Source organism: Mirounga angustirostris, unplaced genomic scaffold (genome assembly GCF_029215605.1).
Source record: "Mirounga angustirostris isolate CCGP_5_RB_7025 unplaced genomic scaffold, mMirAng1.0.hap1 SCAF_5, whole genome shotgun sequence".
NCBI lineage: Eukaryota > Metazoa > Chordata > Mammalia > Carnivora > Phocidae > Mirounga > Mirounga angustirostris.
This window is the reverse complement of record NW_026991713.1, coordinates 170,240,420-170,254,563: the sequence shown is the minus strand read 5'-3', so window position 1 is coordinate 170,254,563 and position 14,144 is coordinate 170,240,420. Positions and strand designations below refer to the sequence as shown.

At 48.6% G+C, this 14,144-nt stretch overlaps 1 long non-coding RNA gene across 1 annotated transcript; it reads left to right on the top strand.

The window, feature by feature from the left end:
• The first annotated feature begins 15 nt into the window (after positions 1–15).
• On the top strand, positions 16–11,087 carry LOC129045832 (uncharacterized). Its single transcript, XR_008506130.2, has 3 exons — positions 16–5,256; positions 6,751–6,972; positions 9,049–11,087. It is a non-coding gene; the product is annotated as an uncharacterized LOC129045832 (long non-coding RNA).
• The last annotated feature ends 3,057 nt before the right edge of the window (positions 11,088–14,144 follow it).

Here is a 14,144-nt window from a genome sequence, read left to right as displayed (position 1 = left end):
GGCACCGACCTGGCCAGGGCTTGGGGGAAACGCAGGTTGTCGGGGAAGGCCTGGCGTCCAGCCGGGCCAGCGAGAGGAAAGCGAGGCCCGACCGCGTCGACTTCCGAGAAGGCAGGTCGCTCCAGGAAGGGACGCTGGACGGTTTTCGTCTTTGTGTGATTTGTGTGGGAAGCCCTCTCGGCGCGGCGGGTCTGGAGCGGCGGCGGCGGCGCGCGGGCGGCTCTGGGGGCGGTTTGGAGCGGGACCGACGGCGGACTCGGACAGGGACTGGCGTCTGGGCGGTGACATCTAGGCCCTGACCGTGCCCAGTTGTCCGGATCGCTCAGGTGTCCGGGTGGCAACGCCGGCTCCCGTGGGGTGGGCACCTCCTACGCCCTGGAACTTGGTGCTTGCGGTCCGGAAGTTCTCCGGATGCTGTACAGTGGGGATTACTCCGGTTTGGCAGAGGAGGCTACTGTCCCTCTGGAAGATGTGACTCGGCTTCGTTCCAGAAAGATAGGTACTCCATATTGACAAGTGCCTTGAGCATTGTTTTGGGCTCGTTTTCTCCCTATTGAGCTAAGCTTTCCTCGCATAGCCCAAACGTCGTAATAATGGTGAATAATGAATAAAAGTAATAAGCCATGACTGTCATTTACTGTGCACGAGACCTGAGGCAGATACTCATGATTATCCGCAGAAACAGCCTTGAGAATGACGGAATCATTTGTCCAATGTCATTTAGGCTGTAAGTGGTGGAGCCAGGATTCATTCCCCACCAGGCTGCCAAAGCAATTCGTATCAAATTCTGCCGTATTGCACTTCCCGTATTGCATCATAATTTCGGGTTAAAAACTGGCTTTCATGTCCAAATCGAAGGTAAGAATTGGGACCCGTTAGTCTCTGTCCTTATTGCTTAGCACAAGGCCTGGGGCGCTGTAAATACTCCAGTTGAGTGTCTTTTTTTTTTTTTTTTTTTAAGATTTTATTTATTTATTTGAGAGAGAGAATGAGAGAGAGAGAGCATGAGAGGGGGAGAGTCAGAGGGAGAAGCAGACTCCCTGCTGAGCAGGGAGCCCGATGCGGGACTCGATCCCGGGACTCCAGGATCATGACCTGAGCCGAAGGCAGTCGCTTAACCAACTGAGCCACCCAGGCGCCCTATTTTATTTATTTTTTTAACGTAGGCTCCACACCCAGTGTGGAGCCCAGTGCGGGGCTTGAACTCATGACCCTGAGATCAAGACCTGAGCTGAGAACAAGAGTCAGACGTCTTGGGCTCCTGGGTGGCTCAGTCAGTTAAAGCCTCTGCCTTTGGCTCAGATGGTGATCCTGAGGTCCTGGGATCGAGCAGGGAGTCTGTTTCTCCCTCTCCCTCTGCCCCTCCCCCCTGCTTGTGCGCTCTCTCTCCAATAGATAAATAAAATCTTTAAAAAAAATAAGAGATGCTTAACCAACTGAGCCACCCAGGCGCCCCTCCAGTTGAGTGTCTTTAATGAACAGTGAGGATCCATGTTTCCAGAACAGTTTGGGTCCGCTGTGAGGAACTGGGTTGCTTTCACCAGAGGACGTTTCAGAACCCCATTGGCTCTTTTCCTTCCATCACCAGTTAAATTCTCTATGTATTTTAGGTTGAAGACCTCGTCTTCCAGGCGATTGATTGGTCACTCATTCAGGTAAACATGGGCTCCAAAATCTATATCGCAAGTGATCGTGTTCCGTTTTTTTTATCCTTACCTTTCAGTTTTCTTTCCCCAGTTACGGGTATTTACTGGGGAAGACGGTATTGCTGTTATATTCATTTTTCTTGTGTAAGGACTGTGCGTCATCTTCCCAACCTGAGTGGTCAGCTCCTTGAGAACGAGGTGCCTGCCGCCTAATGCCTGGTTCCTTCCCTTGCACACTTTAGACGCGGGGTTCGTGTCTGCCAAGTGCTCATCCCAGTTCTGCAGCCAGGCTAGTGAGCGCGAAGCAGTGGGCACAATTTACAATTGTCTTCTGTGAACTGGACGGGAACACTTGATTTCTCATTCTGTTTAACTTACTGCCAGTTGAGCAGGAACCACAAATGACTCAAATTCTGAAGCAGTTTGTTCTCCTGGTGGTAGTTCCTAAAGTCTCCAGGTTCAGAAGTTACTCAGTGGTTTTCTTTTCCCCTTTTGTATGATTTGGGGGCGGGGGGATGCTTGAAGTTGACTCTCCTTCCCTTTTCCTTTGAACTAAAAGAGCTGTCTTGCATGTTTCGAAAATCACTGTTCACAGATCCTTTATTTCTCTGGAGGAGAAGATGTAAATTTTCTTGAAACATAAACTCTTCTGGAAATGTCTTTTTCTTGGTTTTCCCTTGGAATGTTTTCCATGTGGCAATATTAATATTTTCCTTATAGTCGGCTATCACATACACACACCCCCTTCCACCACATACACAGCTTAAAAACAAAATATTTTCAATAAATACAGAAAACAGTATATAATTATTATTATTATTTTTTAAGATTTTATTTATTTATTTTTTAGAGAGCGAGCGAGAGAGAAACAGCATGAGAGGGGAGAGGGTCAGAGGGAGAAGCAGGCTCCCCGCTGAGCCGGGAGCCCGATGTGGGACTCGATCCCAGGACCCTGGGATCATGACCTGAGCCGAAGGCAGACGCTTAACCATCTGAGCCACCCAGGCACCCAGTATGTAATTCTTAACCCTTTTGTGGTTCTTTTCCCAAAATCCCATTCTACAGGAGGCTTGTTGGTGCACCCAGGACTCTGTGTTCACTGATGCACTTGGAATGCCAGGAGAATCAGAGAAGGAGGTGACCTTTGGGGCAGAACTGCATAACAGGGCTTGTCTGGTTTTTTTTTTTTTTTTTAATAACAGGGCTTTTTTATACTGTGCCTTCTGTGCCTTGTTTGAGTTGGTCCCAGAGAGAGCTCAGAGCTTAAAAACTCCAGCCATTCCTATAGAGCCACACAACAGCCACATTGGGGGACCCCCAGGTATGTTGGGGAAACCACAGGAACAAGGAACAAACCAAAGGAAACGTCAAGGACAACCCAAAGTGAATTCCTCCTCTTCTCTCCTAACAAATCTGCGAAATCCCAGGAAGTGGAATCTGCACCTAGGCTAAGCCCCCTGACTCTCACCTCACGAGGGCAATTAGTTATACAAAAGAGGAAGGACATGGAAAGGAGACAAAACAGAAAACAAAATCCTTGGGATGCCTGGGTGGCTCAGTCATTAAGCATCTGCCTTTGGCTCGGGTCATGATCCCGGGGTCATGGGATTGAGCCCCATGTCGAGTTCCCTGCTCAGCTGGGAGCCTTTTTCTCCCTCTGTCTGCTGCTCCCCCTGCTTGTGCTCTCTCTCTCTCTCACTATCATATAAATCAATCAATCAATCAATCAATCAATCTTAAAAATCCTTGGGGCACCTGGGTAGCTAACTCAGTTAAGCCTCTGACTCTTGATTTCAGCTCAGGTCATGATCTCAGGGTCGTGAGATTGATGTCTGTGTCGGGCTCCGTGCTGACCATCGAATCTGCTTGAGATTCCCTCTGCCCCTCTCCCTGCTCTCTCTCCCTCTCTTAAAAAAAAAAAAGTCTTTTACCAAAAGCCAGAGCATTCCCATCAAATTATCAGATGGGACAGGGAACAAATCTTGGTTAGAATGACACCTTGACTTTGACCACTAGAGTGCAGCCCATTTCTCAAGTCACAGTGCAGGTTGTGGAGTTGAAAATGGGGTGGCCTCTGGAGACGAGGAGTACCAGAGACACCTGCTTTCCACCCACTGGTAGCCTCCACTGGCCCGGAATAGCAAACCTACTTGCTGCTGTTTGCCCTGCTTACACTGAAGTTTTAAAAATTCATGTGTTGTTTTCCAGTGGGTTTCTTGATGAATTATAGCTGTTTTTTTTTTTTTAAGTGGTGATACTACCACTGAAATAATTGTTTGCTCTCAGACGCTGCCATGTTCCATCACCCTTAGAATTTTTCTGACATTCTCATTAACATTTTCAATATTAAAAGGCTTATTATGTAGTGAAAAAGCATGTATCCGAAAACATACCTACAGTATAAGGATTTGTTATTTGGGTAACATTTGTCCTCAGGAATTGCTGATTACATTTGCGGAATTTGGAATCTGGTAGAAATCATAGAGCCTGACTGTGGGTTTCCATCTTTAACAAATATTGACTGAGTGCCTGCAACCACCGTGATGGGCACGGGATGCATGGACAGGGCAAGCTTCCACCCTCAAGGAGCTTAAATTGTAGGGAGGCAAACAGACACCAAGCAGCCAGTCATATATTTAATTATAACCATGGTTAAGTGTTAGAATGAATGCCTGTTAGGATAGCATTGATAAGGTACCATCCCACCTGAGAGGTCGGGAAGGGCTTTGCTGGGGAGGGAGCATTTGACCTGAGATCTGAACCTGAATCTGAGAGCTGGGTGCCCGTTGGCTTTGCCTGGAAGGTGCCCCCCCCAATGCCCTCCCTGTCTTCCATTGCTCTCTCTCCCTCAAGAACCTGTTTATTTCTGTATTGTCCTTACTCACAACTATCTGGATTTATTGCCTTGCTTATTGTTTGTTTCCCCCCAGAATAGCAGCTCTTTGAGAACAGGAGCTCCCTCGGGCACCTGGGTGGCTCAATTGGTTAAGTGACTGCCTTCGGCTCAGGTCATGATCCCAGAGTCCCGGGATCGAGTCCCACATCGGGCTCCCTGCTCGGTGGGGAGTCTGCTTCTCCCTCTAACCCTACCCCCTCTTGCACGTGCTCTCTCACTCTCTCTCTCTCTCTCAAATAAATAAATAAAATCTTTAAAAGAAAAAAAAAAAAGAACAGGAGCGCCCTCCATCCTGGTCACGCCTGCATCCCTGTGGCCTGACAAGGCCTGACAAACATGATGAGCACACAGTGGCTGGAGGATCCAGGGTGAGTGCGAATCAGGGTTGGAAAGGAAGGAGGCCTGTGGGGTTGGAAAGGAAGCAGACTGCAGGATATAGGTAAAAGCAACAAGGCCCAGTTTTTCTTTTGTTTAAAGATTTATTTATTTTAGAGAGCGAGAAAGAGAATGCGAGCAGGGGGAAGGGCAGAGGGAGAGAGAGAGAGATGCCTCAAGCAGACTCCCTGCTGAGCATGGAGCCCAACACGGACCTCAATTCCAGGACCCTGAGATCATGACCTGAGCCGAAACCAAGAGTCGAGTGCTCAACCAACTGAGCCACGCAAGCGCCCCAACAAGGCCTAGTTTATGTTTCAGGTCTCCGGTTGCCATGTGGTAAGTGGCGTGGAGGGAGGTAAGGGTGCTTGTAGGGAAAAGTGTGAGTCGCTTATCATGATGAGCACTGAGTAATGTACAGAATTGTTGAATCAATGTTGTTTACCTGAAACTAATATAACACTGTGTTCACTACATTGGAATTAAAACTAAAAACTTAATAAAAAAGGAAAGAAAAGTGTGTCGAAGGCTTTGTTTTGTGATCTTTTAATCTCTAAAATTACAAGACATATGAAACACTGAAAATAATATCAACATTCATGTACTCATCCACCAAGACAGATGTTAAAATTTTGCCTCTTTTTTAAAAAGAAAACATTATGGATACTGCTAAAGTTCTCTGCCCCATTCTTTCCTTTTCTCTCTTCTACCCCCACTTTATAGAAGAGGAACCCGAGGCAGAGAGGTCAAACTTTGTCCTCAAGGTCTTTTGGCGAGTAGCGGGGAGTCTGGATCTATACTAGGTCTGAGCCCCGAGCCTGTATGTTTTATATGCTTTGTACTTTTTTTTTTTTTTTTTTTTTTTTAGAGTGCACGCAAGCAGGCAGGGGTGGGGAAGGGCAGAGGAAGAGGGAGAGAGAGAATCTTAAGCAGGCTCACAACCCTGAGATCATGACCTGAGCAGAAATCAAGACTCAGACACTTAACAGACTGAGGCACCCAGGTGTCCCTCCATTGTGTTTCTGAGATAATTTCTCTAGCAGCATAGATAGAAATGGAATTGCTGGGTCCCAAGCAAGAGCAATTTAATAAGGGTCATTAGAATGACCTTACGATGTAGATCTCCAGACAAATCCTCACAGAATAATCAGGGTCAAGGTAGAGGGAAAAACCCAAACCCTACAGGGCCTTATATGTTTTACCTCCACAAGGCCATCTCCCTGACCTTCCTTTCTACCACCCTTGCCCTCATACACTATTCCAGGCACAAGGGCCTCCTTGCTGTAAATGAGAAGGGCCTAGCACATCCCTACCTCAGGACCTTTGCACTTGCTATTCCCTTGGCCTAGAATGCTCTTCCCTCAGATGTGCATATGGCTTACTCCCTTGCCTCATTCTGGTCTCTTCTCCATGTTATCTATTCATTGAGGCTTCCCTGTTCCCTTCTTCCCACCAGTCCCTTTCCCTACCCTGCTCTCCTTTTTCTTCTATAACATATAACTCTAGTTGATAAATATGTATCAAATATGTTTTGTGTATTGCATCCCCCATTAGAGTATGTTTCATGATGGCAAGGGTTTTCTCCATATTAGCCACTGCTATTGTCAGTGTCTTGAACAATGCCAGGCATTTAGCAGACTTTGAGATGATAGATAGATAGATAGATAGATAGATAGATAGATAGATAGATAGATAGATGATAGATAATTTTTGGCAATAATAAGTTTTCTTTCCTTTTTTTTTTTTTTGAGTATAGTTGATGCACAATGTTCCTTTAGTTTCAGCTGTCATTGATAAATATTTTTTTTAAGATTTTATTTATTTATTTGACAGAAAGACACAGCCAGAGAGAGAACACAAGCAGGGGGAGAGGCAGAGGGAGAAGCAGGCTCCCCGCGGAGCAGGGAGCCCGATGCGGGGCTCGATCCCAGGACCCTGGGATCATAACCTGAGCCGAAGGCAGATGCTCAACAACTGAGCCACCCAGGCGCCTGATAAATGTTTTTTGAATAAATGAATAATCCCAGGGAGTTTCAGAAATACAGACATGATGAGGTAAGTCAAAATTTTACATTAGTCTTTTTCCGTAGCACTCATGTATAATCATTACATATTTGGTATTTTAAGGATTTGAAATGCTTAAGAGAACTTGGCATACTAGTGTCTACCAAGGGAACTTTATGATTATCATTTAAAATGGAAAATTGAGGGGTACCTGGGTGGCTCAGTTGGTTAAGCGCCTGACTCTTGGTTTTAGCTTAGGTCGAGGTCTGAGGGTCATGGGATGGAGCCTCGAATCATGCTCCCTGCTCATCATGGAGTCTGCTTGTCCCTCTCCCTCTGCTCCTCCCCACCCCCCAATACGCTCACGTGTGTGCCCTCTCTCTCTCCCTCGAGTAAATAAAATCTTTAAAAATAAAATGTAAAATTGAATTAAGTTAAACTTGTGATTTTAGGTTAAAATCTTACTAAACTTATAAATGGTATTAGAATATTTAGTATATGTGCTGCCGAAGCAAGCACAGTATTAGAATATTTAAGGGAACTTGAGATTCAACATATAAGTTTAATAGATTTCTAAGATACATTTAAGAACTTAGGTTTGGGGGTGCCTGGGTGGCTCAGTCGTTAAGCGTCTGCCTTCGGCTCAGGTCATGATCCCAGGGTCCTGGGATCGAGTCCCACGTCGGGCTCCCTGCTCGGCGGGAAGCCTGCTTCTCCCTCTTCCACTCCCTCTGTTTGTGTTCCTGCTCTCGTTATCTCTCTCTCTGTCAAATAAATAAATAAAATCTTAAAAAAAAAAAAAAAAGAACTTAGGTTTGTCAGAAAACTGAGATACTTAAAGGAAATCAAACATATTAAATTTATAAATGTAGTTTAAAATGTTTAAGAGATTTTAATTATACTGTATCTAAAAAGACCTTTAAAAATATCAAGGGGCACCTGGCTGGCTCCATCAGAAGGGCATGCAACTCTTGATCTCAGGGTTGTGAGTTCAAGCCCCATGTTGGGTGTTGAGATTACTTAATAATAATAATATAAATAAATAAATACATGTAGGGATGCCTGGGTGGTTCAGTAGGTTAAGCGTCTGCCTTTGGCTCAGGTCATGATTTCGGGGTCCTGGGATCGAGCCCTGTGTCTGTCAGGCTCCCTGCTCAATGGGGGGCCTGCTTGTCCCTCTCCCTCTGCCCCTCTTCCCGTTCATGTTCTTTCTTCTTCCAAATAAATAAAAAATCTTTAAAAGAAGAATAAAAAGTAGGGGCGCCTGGGTGGCTCAGCTGTTTAGCGTCTGCCTTCGGCTCAGGTCATGATCCCAGGGTCCTGGGATCGAGCCCCACATTGGGCTCCTTGCTCAGCAGGGAAGCCTGCTTCTCCCTCTCCCACTCCCCCTGCTTGTGTTCCCTCTCTCGCTGTGTCTCTCTCTGTCAAAAAAAAAAAAAGAATAAAAAGTTAAGTGCTACTCCATGGTCAATTACTATTGTTATTACAGATGAGAAAATCCCGGGCTGCTGAGATGCTGTGAGCCTGGGCCACAAATGGCCACTTAAGCGTCCCAGCTCCCCACTTGGCCTTGCTCCTTCCACCTTGGACAGCCGTCTCTCCGCCTGCTGTCCCTGCAGTCCCCGCAGTGTGTGTGGGGCCGGTGACAGTCTTCAGGCCCCACTGAGGTTCAGTAATAGTAACTAGCAATTGGCCTGAGTAAAGGACGTTACGCTGACTCCATACAACCCTCTCTGAGGCTACTGTCCTTCCCATTACAAACGGGGAAACTGAGGCACCTGGCACCCCAGGTCTTTTGGTGAGTGGGAGATGGAGCCTGGATCCAGCCCGGTGGTCTGACCCAAAGTGCTCCTCACTGTGTCTGAGCAGCTGCTCCCATTCTGCCCCTCTGAGGACATCTTGGCCTCTCCAGGAGCTTCCTGGGGGCCTTGGTTAAGGTCACTCTGTCCATGAAGGAGGCCACAGAGGAGGCCCACCTACTACCTGAAAGGCCCTCCCTCTGTGCCCGTCTCTGCCTCTCCTGGAGTCTCCCCCCAAGTCTGGTGTGTGTCACTGAGTGTGTGACTTGCTCCTGTCATTCTGGTTAACAAGGTCACAGGGTAACCTCTGGCTGGCCTCTCTCCACAGGCATCCCAGAGAAGGCAGCCCCTTTGACAATGACAGTCCTCACTGTGGAGCCAGGATGCGACTCTCGTGTGGAAAGTCCACAAGGGACCAGCCCCGTGTGAGCACTCTTCTGACCACAGCAGCTCATGCAAAGTGAGTTTGACGGGAGCTTCATGGTCCGAGCATCCTGGCAGGTGTACAGGTTCCCCCAAGCTGCAGGCGACACCTGGAGACCTGATGGGATGGCCCAGGCCCCCCAGGGAGATGCCCTGTGAGCTAGGTCTTCAAAGGAAATCCGCCACACCTGAGCAAACGTGTCCAGAGAGGACTCTTGATTTTTTTTTTCAAAGATTTTATTTATTCATTTGAGACACAGAGATAGAGAGAGAGCATGAGCAGGGGGAGAGGCAGAGGGAGAGGGAGAAGCAGGCTCTCTGCTGAGCCAGGAGCCCGATATGGGGCTCGATCTCACAACCCTGGGATCATGACCTGAGCCGAAGGCAGACGCTTAACCATCTGAGCCACCCAGGCATCCCAGGACTCTTGATTTTTAAATGTTTACACCCCTCAGCAGGAAAGCTCCAGTCTGATCCCCTGGACTTTGAGGGGCGGGGGCAGATATCTATACCTGACCCTGAGATGCATCTTTTTTTTTTTTTTAACATTTTTTATTTATTTGACAGAGAGCGCGAGAGAGCACGAGCAGGGGTTAACAGTAGAGGGAGAGGGGCGCCTGGGTGGCTCAGTTGGTTAAGCGACTGCCTTCAGCTCAGGTCATGATCCCGGGGTCCTGGGATCGAGTCCTGCATCGGGCTCCCTGCTCTGCGGGGAGCCTGCTTCTCCCTCTCCCACTCCCCCTGCTTGTGTTCCTTCTCTCGCTGTGTCTCTCTGTCAAATAAATAAATAAAATCTTTAAAAAAAAAAAAAACAAACAGTAGAGGGAGAGGGAGAAACAGGCTCCCCACCAAGCAGGGAGCCCGATGTGGGGCTTGATCCCAGGACCCTGAGATCATGACCTGAACCGAAGGCAGACACTTAACCATCTGAGCCACCCAGGTGCCCCTGACATGCATCTTTTAAAAGACCTTGACTTGGGGTGCCTGGGTGGCTCAGATGGTTAAGCATCTGCCTTCGGTTCAGGTCATGGTCCCAGGGTCCTGGGATCGAGCCCCGCATCGAGCCCCGCATCAAGCCCCGCATCAGGCTCCCTGCTCCACGGGAAGCCTGCTTCTCCCTCTCCCACTCCCCCTGCTTGTGTTCCCTCTCTCGCTGTGTCTCTCTCTGTCAAATAAATAAAATCTTTAAAAAAAAAAGACCTTGACTTTTCCTCCCAAGGTGGCATTTTAGGGTGCATAAGCCTGGTGATTTCAAGGAGAGCCTGCCTGCTGTAAGCAAATTTGGAATAGCAATGCTCTAATAACACCTCAGAGGACAGGTTGTTCTATGGAAGTACACGTTCTGGTTAAGGGCCTTCTGTATGCAAAGTTTTTTGTTTTAACTGTTTTGTTAAATTTTAACAATTGGGAAACTTTGAAAGCCGCTTCCACACCCTTCCTTGCCTTCTTGGGGAAAAACAAAAGGTACAGAATTTTTCCTAGCGCTTTGGGGCCGTAGGATCTGTGTGCTGCGATGTGGGCTTGATCCCCGGGCTACGAGCAGCACCAATGGACTGTTGGCCCCACACTGTGGAGCCTGGACCGCTAGGCTGTCTGGATTCCTTACTTCTAATTTTGTTCCAGTTGTTTATTCATCCAAGCTGGCCCTTTTTCCTGTTCTCGGTCAGCATGTCCACCCTGGCCTTCCTGTGGCTGTTTCTTCATCTCTGAGGGACGGGGGGACCAGAGCACCCAGCTCATTCCAGTTCTGTCCAGTTTTCCCTCTGGCAGTGGCTGGTGCGAGATAGGAGTGCCGATTTCAATTTTTTAAGATTTTTTATTATTTTTGGGCGCCTGGGTGGCTCAGTCGTTAAGCGTCTGCCTTCGGCTCAGGTCATGATCCTAGGGTCCTGGGATCGAGCCCCACATCGGGCTCCCTGCTCCACGGGAAGCCTGCTTCTCCCTCTCCCACTCCCCCTGCTTGTGTTCCTGCTCTCGCTATCTCTCTGTCAAATAAATAAATAAATAATTTTTTAAAAATTAAAAAAAAAAAGATTTTTTATTATTTTTAAGTCACCTCTGCGCCCATCGTGGGGCTCGAACTCACAACCCCAAGATCAAGAATTGCACGCTCCGCCAATGGAGCCAGCCAAGCTCCCCAGGAGTGCATATTTCTGCTTGATTGTCAATGTGGTGTACAAATCTATATACACATATGCACATTGCCTGTAACATACATAGTATATGTAACATATTACATGTATATGTAGATCATTACTGCTTTGTCACTTTTTTTTTTTTTTTTAAGATTTTATTTGACAGAGAGAGAGAGAGAGACAGCGAGAGAGGGAACACAAGCAGGGGGAGCGGGAGAGGGAGAAGTAGGCTTCCTGCAGAGTAGGGAGCCCGATGTGGGGCTCGATCCCAGGACCCCGGGATCATGACCTGAGCTGAAGGCAGACGCTTAACGACTGAGCCACCCAGGTGCCCCTTGTCACTTTCTTTTTAAGTTTTTTATTTTATTTTATTTTATTTTAAAGATTTTATTTTATTTTATTTTATTTTATTGATTTGAGAAAGAGATAGGGAGTGTGACCGGGGGGAGGGGCACAGGAAGAGGGAGAAGCAGACTCCCCGCGGAGCAGGGAGCCCGACGCGGGGCTCGATCCCAGGACCCTGGGATCATGACCTGAGCCAAAGGCAGACGCTTACCGACGGAGCCACCCAGGTGCCCCTCAGATTTTATTTTTAAGTCGTCTCTACGCCCAACATGGGGCTCGAACTCACAACCCTGAGATCAAGAGTCCCACGTTCCACTGACTAAGCCAGCTGGGCTCGCCCCGGAAGTAAAAACTGTTCTAAAGTCTTGCTACGTCAGGTGCGGCAGAACGACATGGGTATGAGCTGGGAGCAGGACACAAATGCGGTCTCAGGAAGCAGTGGTCAAGGGTTCTCAAGCCTGGCTGCACAGAATCACCCAGAGGGTTTAACACAAATGCTGAGGCTGGGGGGCCACCACAGAGGTTCTGATGTAGGTCTGGGGGCCTGGCACGCAGCAGGAATGAACCTCTGCCCTAAGACCCGGATAAAAGGATAGACGCAGGGACCGCAGTGTGACTGGGGGTGTGGGGACTCTCCCGGCAGAAACGTGAGTGCCAGCCCAGGCCCTTCAGGCTGCTCTGTGGGACTTTTTCTTTCTTTCTTTTGCTTCCTATTGGCTTCTCTGCGGCATGGAACATTTGGACAGCTAGATCAGGGAGCCCACTTTAAGCTAAGAAGCCCTATAATTGAGAAAAACTACATGTCCACACAGGATCAATTAGGGGTTGACTCGCTGCATTTTTAAAACCTCACCTAGGCAGTCTGACCTTTCTTTCTGTACCAATCTCCCCAGGACATTGGTCACGCCCACCATTTCAATACCACCTCCACTGCAAACAGGGTGCTCCTCTTGGGTCCAATTTGGGGGTGTATTTTGTTTTCCCGAATCTCAGAGATAGCTAGGCATGGGTCTCACTATCTGAAGAAGGCATCGCGAACATTCGAAGGGAAGCCTAGCCCGAGCGTGCCCACTACATTCTTCCGGGGAAGCCTCGAGGGCGTCAATTCCAAGAAGGTGCGTCACCCAGATTGAAATGTTTGCCTCCTACCAAAGGTGGTGGCATGCAGGGTGTAACTTTGGCAATCCTCGATACCCTTGCAAGATTCCGCCAAGACTGAGGCTTATTATGCCCCAGGAAGTGTCCTAGGTGCGGGGATGTAGCGCACAGGCTGTGGGGTGGCGTGGGGGTGGGGGACTCCAGCAAGAGACAAATGGCCAGAGACACAGGTGGTAATGGGCCCATGCCTTTATCCATCCACCCATCCATGCACCCGTTCATCTATTCAACAGGTATTTATTTAGCGAACAGGACGAAAGTCAGGGGCCTATCTGAGTGTGGGATGCAGATGAGGAAGGGCTTCAGCTCAGCAGGGCAGATGCCTTGGGTGGAGGAGAGCCACTCTGAGCCCAGGCCTGGAGGAGAAGCATCAGGGACAGTTTCTTGGAGGAAGTGATGCCCAGGGCCAGGCCCTGAGAACGGAGCAGGAGCTCAAGAGGTGGGGCGGCCCCAGGTTCCAGAAAAGGGTGTAGTCCGTGCAAACACGGGGAGGGGGTCTCCAAGACAAGTCAAAGCTCAAAGAGGTAAGTTCACTGCAGGATGAGCAACCAGTGATAGCAAAGGTACAGCCCGGGGGGTGGCCAGAACCCCACACAGCTGAGACAAAGGGTGTCCAGGTGCAGGTAGGGCAGGTGAGGGGCTGGAGAGGGGGCCACGCACCCCTGCAAGTGCCAGAAAGCCAGTCCTAAGCCTCAAACTGAGAAAGGCGGGATGAAGGAACGCTGATTAGGGAGATGGTGTGTGTGTGTGGGGGGGGCATCAGAAGGGTAAGGCACACCCCGTCTCACTTGGAGGGTACTGGAGTCCCAAACTCGGTCTCCAATCAGGGGTACAGCCTGCACATGCCCCCCACACCCAACCTATAGGGGAGATAGAGGTGGGCGGGTCCCAAGTAAGCAGCGCCCCGGAGGTCCCCCGCTTAGGACAGCCCCTGCTCAAATACCACCTCTCCCCCACCACCCGCAAATATTTACATCCTGTTTACGCGGAGGCCTCCCAGGGCCTCAAATTTTCATGAATAAAATATGAGTTTCTAGGCTGAGCCAAGGAGGGAAGAAACCCCCGCCAGCTGGTAGGGACCAGAGGTAGTTTAGTGTTTCGGTTGCTGTCGCCTCCCGCGTAGTATTTGGAGGAGATTTGAATTGGCCGATCAAGGTGACCCAGGGCGGGAGATTTGGCATTTTCTATACCTTCTGGGGGTTCTAGGAACTAAACCAGTGGCGGTGCACATCCCCTGAACTTTATTCATAGGGCTGTTTCCTGAGACACCCAGACTGTCACTCTTTTATCCTTCTGAAATGTTGTTAAAGTCCAGGCTTTTCATAGGATTATTTCATAGATAATACAGCCCAATGTCCTCCTT